The 7,189-nt window shown below is 35.6% G+C and overlaps 1 protein-coding gene across 1 annotated transcript in view; it reads left to right on the top strand.

Annotated features, from left to right (window-relative positions):
* Positions 1-284: 284 nt before the first annotated feature.
* Positions 285-7,189, top strand: part of LOC117171830 (pre-mRNA-splicing factor CWC25-like) — a 14,723-nt gene continuing 7,818 nt past the window's right edge. The window contains exon 1 of the mRNA XM_033359460.1: positions 285-323. The gene's annotated coding sequence lies outside the window, so the exon portion shown is untranslated. The remainder of the gene's footprint in view (positions 324-7,189) is intronic.

The following is a 7,189-nucleotide window of genomic DNA, read 5'->3' as shown; positions in this document are numbered from 1 at the left end:
AAAGTTCCTTGCAAAATTCTAACTTTTTCTTCTTTTCTATTTTTACGCATGTAATATTATTATTTATTACTGCAATATTTCTAAAATTATACCAATTACTTTTTCTAGTTGCGAATAATTTTTCTATTATCGAATCACTTTTTTCCTCCTTTTTATCGATTGCCGTTCTCTCTCTGTTATGACTAGTCTGCTTACCTAGTATCTGAACGCCTACGTTGGGACGTGCCAGTGTTGCGTCGCTGGCGGGATCGAGTCTAGTGCATCACCTGTGCGGAGGGGTTGGGGTGGGGTGTGTGGCGAAACGGGAGAAGAGACTTCTCAGGGTAGCAAATCTGTCTCTTTCTCTCGCATGTCGTTTCGCAGGCTAACCTTCGTACCGAATTTAGTTCACTCTTATCGCTTCCTCTATTCTCATTCTCTTTCGTTTCCTTTGTTATTGGCTTCTACATTTTAATTACCTTCGATTTAATCGCATATTTAATATTTGGCAATTGTGGGAACCACCAAATTTTTTTCTTATAATCCATTTTTACACCTAATCTTTCTATCATATATGTGCCAATATTCCTACCAATCTTAAATTTTATACTAGTCTGAACAATAAATATTTTTCTATTTTGGTTGGGATTAATACTTGTCCTGTAATTTTTTATTTTTGTCCAATAGCTACCATTAATGTGTCATTCATTGGTTTTTTAATTTCGTAGTCTAATTCTTTGACTGTTTTTATAAATTTTCACTAACGTATGAGGCCTATTTTCCCGCAATTGTTGCGTATTAAGGTTTCTCGTGATCTATAATTAGAGCTTTCATACACAGAATTTGGATCCGCGGAATCCTGAATTTTTGCATCTAATTCACCTCTCTTCTGCCTATCTTTGTTTTGTTTGTTGTGGTCATTATTTTTATTTTGATAACTTATAAGCTGGGTTTGATAATAATTATTTTTAAGTCTTGAATTTAAAAATCTAGGATTTCCATTCGGAAACCTTGGTTGGAATTGTCTATTTTGTTGAGTTTGGTACCCCGGTCTAAATTGTCTTTTCTGATTTTAATCTCTATTCTGATTCTTATTTTCAATATTATTTTGACTTTGATCATTTCCTTGATCATTTTTATTTTTGTTATTTTTATTATCCTCTTTATCTGAAATGCTTAATTGTTGACCTCTAATTTTAGATTTTGCCAATTCTGTTTCCCATTTTCGGTATAAAATTTCTAATTTTTAAAATCTTGAAAATGCGTTTCTTGATATTTAAACTTTATATTCGATTCTTAAATTTTCATAAGTTTCTTTGAATTGCCATTCCAGGCTCGGACGTGGCATTAATTTTCCAAATCATTGTTTAATTTCTGTTAAAAAAGCATGAATATCTTGATCTTTTTTCTGGTTGCAAATTTTTATTTTATTTTTGAATATTTTCGTATATCTCTAATTTAAGTAAGTTTCTTTAAAATCTTCAACAAATTGATCTAAATGTTGCTAATTATTTTCATTGACTTGAAATCAACCTAATGCTTCGTCTTCGAAAACAGCATATAAATTTTCTAAAATGAATCTTTCGTTAATTTTATATCCTCTTTTAAATCTCATTAAATTATTTAGGAAATAAGTTATACTATTTTCTGTATTATTTTTAAATTTAATTGGCCAGTTTGACATAATTTAAAAAGGGGATTGTATCATTCCGAATGGAAAGAGAGTTGCTAGAATTTCATTTATATTATTTTCATTCGCCTCTTCTCTTTCCGTATCGGTCCCTCTACTTCTATCCATTCTACTTTGAATTTCTCTTTTGTATTGAGGCAAATGCGAATTTCTTATAATTGATTGCCTGTGTATCAGTCTCGCTAATGAGTATTCGTCCCCTTGACCGCTAGCCGTATTTATTGTCATTCTATTCTGTGTACCTGCTAACGAGTGCCTTCGATCATTTAAATCTAATTCTGTCTCTTCGAAATGAACCATATTTTGCACATTTGTTGACTTATTACTTTCATTGAATAAATTTTGCGCTGTATTTCAAATTCTATCCATTTTATCTTTTCAATTATTAATCTCGTCTGATAGTTCTTTAATTTTAATTTTATCGCTTTTCTTTTCTTCAAAATTTATTAATTTTTGTGCCTCATTCCAAAATTCAGTATTATTATCTTTAAAAGAATCAATTTTGAACGTTTTATCACTAATTTTCGCGTTTTCTTTTTTTTTTGTCTTTCTACTTCTATTCGCAATTTTTCGACTCGATTCTAGTCGTTCTCTGTTTCTTTCTAATCTTTCGAGTTCTTTTCTCTTGTTTTCAATTTCTCTATATATTCTGCTTGTTTCTAATTCATCATTTTCCAAACAGTATACCAATTTCACGTATGTGTAGGGTACGGTTTTGTCTGTTTGAGGGGTACTTTCTGTCTGTGTTTGTGTCTCCATTATCGTTCTTGAGATTGCACCTGTCGCTTGACTCTGTTGTACTGCCCCCAATTCTAATTCTCGATTTCTCACTGTTATGAATTCTAAACTCAAATTTCCTGCTAATTCTTCTCTTCTATTTTCGTTTTCGTCTGACTGAATATCTATATTTTTATTTTCCATACTACTTGCACTTGCTTGTGTGTTATTTTCTTCAATTATAATTTCCGGAACTGCCTTATTTTTTCTAATTTCCTTAATGATGTCACTGGTTCCTACTTCGCGAAAATTTTCGTCACTGACGCCGCTTCCTTTTGTAACTTTCTTATTCCTTACTCAATTTTCTTCTAGATTTTTGTTAACTCTATTATTTTTTCTATTCCATCTAGTTTGTTCCTACAAGTAAATTCTATTTTCCCGTTTTATTTTCTCAAAATTCATTTCCGTTTTTCCAACCGTCTTTTATTTATTTTTGTTTAAGATTTTTTTTTGTTTGAACCCCTCACTTATCCAATCCTGTTACAAGGAGTACAGATAAGGCGCCTTTTCTCAGGGTAATTTTTTATTTTGTTAAAGGTAGCAGAGCTTGTAAAAACGCGAAGTATACCCAATATTTTAACGGGCATATACAACAGTCTATCCGCACTTTATTGATCTAAATACATTTCTACCCACACTTTCTCTCGTAAAATTTCGAAAACAATTTCACACATACAAAAACAAAGTTTGCAAATATTTTTCCTATAGTATTTTTAAAATTCAAAATTTTATTCTCCAATGGCACACATACATTCAACGTGATTTTACAAGTTTCATCATTTATTGAAAAATGTTCTCGACTATGACAGGATGTTTGGAGGGGTTGTGGGTTTTTAGGAGGGCGCAAAATTTGTGAACGATCTCGAAAATTAAAGAATAGGTGAGGATGTGGAGAATCAAAAAATTAAGATGAAGTCAATAATCAACCATATAAACAGAAAAGAGGTTTATTTAAACCAACTTACAACGTTGATTCAAGAAGTCGCAACTGTCTCAAAGGCTTGAACCGGGCGGCAGAGCCGAGAGCGGGCAAGTCAGGTTGGATGGCACCTGGGCGATGAAGCCAAGGTACCCGGGGCAGCGATGGGTCCTCCTCGAAGATAATGCTTCGGCGACGGGGCTGATGGCTGGAGTTCTTTCCGGGCGGATGGCGTGGCGTTGTGGTTGGTACTAAGGGGTTGGGAACTGAACGTTCGAACCGAATTAACCAAGTTAATGGACAGATAGCCCAAGATTGATTATCTTCGGGGCAAGATCGCGGTAATGAGAACGGGGGGTGTCGTTCCCTACTCCATCTCCCAGGCCCACAGTTTCGTGACTGGGTGTGGCGCTTATAACTCTGTTATAAATATCGCCAGGTTTTACTCCGGCGATCATTTTCTCGAAGGCCACCTTTATAACCGTTGCTTGCTCCATGCTGAACTCTCCTTGTGGAAAGCTCTCCTGGAACAACGGCCGTTTTGAGGTGGCTTTGAAGAGCGAGACTGTAAGAGCCACCTGGGTCTTCAAACTTACCCCTCTTACTTTCTCTGTCACACTTTGGACTACTGCCATCAGACTGAGACCGTTTTGGGGTCTCCGGCTTAGAAGCTACCTCGCGCTGCAACTTCATTTGCTGGCGATGGTACTTCCTTCTGGCAGCAGCACTATATTTCCTTTTCTTGGGGCCTCCTGTAGTCCCATTGTTCTCAGTGGCTTTGGTTTCTAATCTGTGGCTATTTAAAGCCTCATCCCCAGCCATACCACTTGAGATTCTAGGAATTGCATCAGCTCCCTGCTGACTCGAATGTGATTTACCACCTTCACTGATTTCCAATCTTCTCGGGAGAAGATGGATTATTCACGGCAGGTGTCATTGAAGTCACTTGCTTATGCGTTTTGGTATTGTTATTTTTATGTTCATTTATGGAATTCATTTTATTCCCAAGAGTAGCTAGGGAAAAACAAGGTCCGTCCCCACAGAGCTCTGCTCGTGAAAATATGGCACTTTTACACTGAGAGGTTGCATGTTATCCCAGGACACCGTTTGAATCACCATTCCCTGGTGACATTCAGTTCTCGACACGGTAGTTCACATTTTGGCATAGTGAGTTGTTTTGGGAGCCGAGTGTTACTCGATGTTCGCTGCTTAGTCGAATTCACACTGATACTTCCACCCTACTAACCATCAACTCCAACCCATATGGGTCATCCTCGTTGTGAATTCCAGGTCGTTGTTATCCGCGGGATTTCTTAGGCCTCTTCACGACGACCAGGTTCAAACTCTTCTTCTCTTTATGCAGGGAAACTTGTTGTAGATATTTATACTTTTAATTTGACTGAATAATTCGATTTTTATGTACAGTTAAAAAATATTGGATTTTTAAGTAAATTGAAGAGATAAGAATTTGAAAAAAGGGATTAAATTATAACGTAATGGCTCTCATTTCAGATTTCACTACAAAAAATATGAGCCGACAGCAACATCGACGCCATTGTCATCGACACCATTGCCTTCCTTAAACAATCCTAAACATAACACATCACTTAAAAAATCCACAAGTCATAATAATTACAAATCTAATCCACCACCACAAGCCCAATCAAGTGAAAGCCTTGGGTATATTTCACCAAAAACTTCATCTTCATTTCTACCAATTTTTTATATTGAAGATGAATATAATTCAAAGAAAAAGTAGCAAATCTAAAGCAGAAAAAACCCATTAAACTGAAAAGGCATTCATGTCATTCGGGTAAAAAACTAAACGAAGTTACAAATCACATGCAGTGTTTTATGTTCAGAAAAGAAGGTTTCGTTTTCAAATTCTGAATGTCCAAATAATTATTTAAATTTTGCTTGCAGTTAAATTAAATTCCTTTTAATTGTAATTTTATTTGAAGTTCAATCATTATTCATAATCTTGCGAAGATAAACAAAACAGAAAATATATAAGTTATTATTTGAGCATTCATAATTAGACAAAAAGTTTTTTTAATATACAAAGCACTATTTTTGACAAACTTTATTAAAAATTATCGCATTTGTGTACTCTTAGCTGTACTTTAAAAAATGTATATGCCGGTTTTGACATCGTTATCATATCCGTGACTAAAGTTTCTTTGATCCTGTTTAAAAAGTATCAATAGATTGACATTATCTCAAATTATATGTTTAGGAATTCGAGCGTACGTATGGCATAAGTAAAAGCTGCCAAACTGGGCGTGTCTGCCCATGTAGAAAAGTCTCTAATGTTATCCTGTTGCTCACAGGTGACGTCATCAAATACTATTTAAGAATTTGTGTGAGCATCCCTTGGTTGTATTACTTCTTCATGCTCACTGAAGACAAAATATTTAAACCTTTAACATTATTTAATCCACATCCTAAGAATTTTCACTTTGGTTGTTTGAGAGATTCCGACTAGCCGTAGACATTCTCAAATTTTAATCAGTTCGGGTGAAGGATTAGGGTAAATAATGAATTTGTCTTGCCACAATTTGATGTTCCACAAAACAATGCAAGAATACTATCTGGAAATAGACTGCCATGACGTTTAACCATCTTCTTCTCTGATTGGACGACGTTGTCAAAGTTGTCAACCGGAAGTTTAACGGGTTGTGTCTCGAACCGTATCTTAATCTCGACTGTTGTGAAAGCTATAATTACAGCCCATATATAGATTTTGCATCAGTTCCGTGCTAACCTTCGCAGGGTGGAATGTTTGTGCACCGTGAAGTGTCAAGCCATCATCAAGGTAAAGGATTGGTCAACAAAGTCATCAACAACTTACTGCTTAAGTTGCACTTGCCTGGATACCAATACTGTGGTCCAGGTACGAAGCTAGCTAAACGATTTGCTAGAGGTGATCCTGGTATTAATCCTTTAGACGCAGCGTACAAAGAACACGACATTGCATACTCGAGAAATCGTAAGAACGTTGAAACGAGAAACGTTGCAGATCGTGTACTAGCCACTAAAGCTTGACAGCATGTCTTTTCATAAGACTTAGGAATCGATGAGAAAACGGCAGTACTAGTAATAACTAACGTGATAAATGCCAAAGCGAAACACGGTATGGGATTAAAGAAGAAGAAGATTCCTATTTCAAAGAGAAAATCTATTTCAAAGAAGAGGAAACCCAGTTCAAAGAAAAAGAAACCAGCTACAAAAAATAAACAAATATCATTTATAAAGGTTGTGACTGCAGTCAAGTAGGCAATGAAACAAAGTAGTGATGCAAAAAGGGCCTTCTAGTTTTTGCTGGATTCAGTGCACTTGGCACTATTCCTTGGGGAACAGCAGTTGTAGCTAAGGCGGTAAACGATGCTAGCGCTGCCAAACAACAACTGGAAGAATATCAACGCCATATCAATGAAGGCTATTGCTCTAGGAAAAGGTTTATACCTAAGTCCCTACAGAAAAGGATTAGGTCTTCACATGAAAGCTTACCGAAAAGGACAGGGACTTTATCTAACAAGGAACCCTTACAAGGTGTCCGCCTCCAATTTTCTTGAAATTTCAATATGTTATAGGGTACGAAAAAGTAAGTATTAAGCAAATTTTTTATCGGCGGAAAAACGAATCTAAGGGGTGAAATCGACCCTCGAAGTTCACCCTCAAAAATCGAATTTTTTTTATATCTCGACAAAAAATTTGAATACTGATATCATTTCAACGGCAAAATATTCGGCATCAAATTCCCATTCTTTGACAATTATTTTTGATTAAGGGTTTGCAACCCTCAATTTTTTTTAAAGAAAAAT

The sequence above is a fragment of the Belonocnema kinseyi genome, chromosome 4 (assembly GCF_010883055.1).
Source record: "Belonocnema kinseyi isolate 2016_QV_RU_SX_M_011 chromosome 4, B_treatae_v1, whole genome shotgun sequence".
Lineage (NCBI taxonomy): Eukaryota > Metazoa > Arthropoda > Insecta > Hymenoptera > Cynipidae > Belonocnema > Belonocnema kinseyi.
Note: the sequence above shows the minus strand (reverse complement) of the source record. Positions and strands in the feature narration are given on the sequence as shown.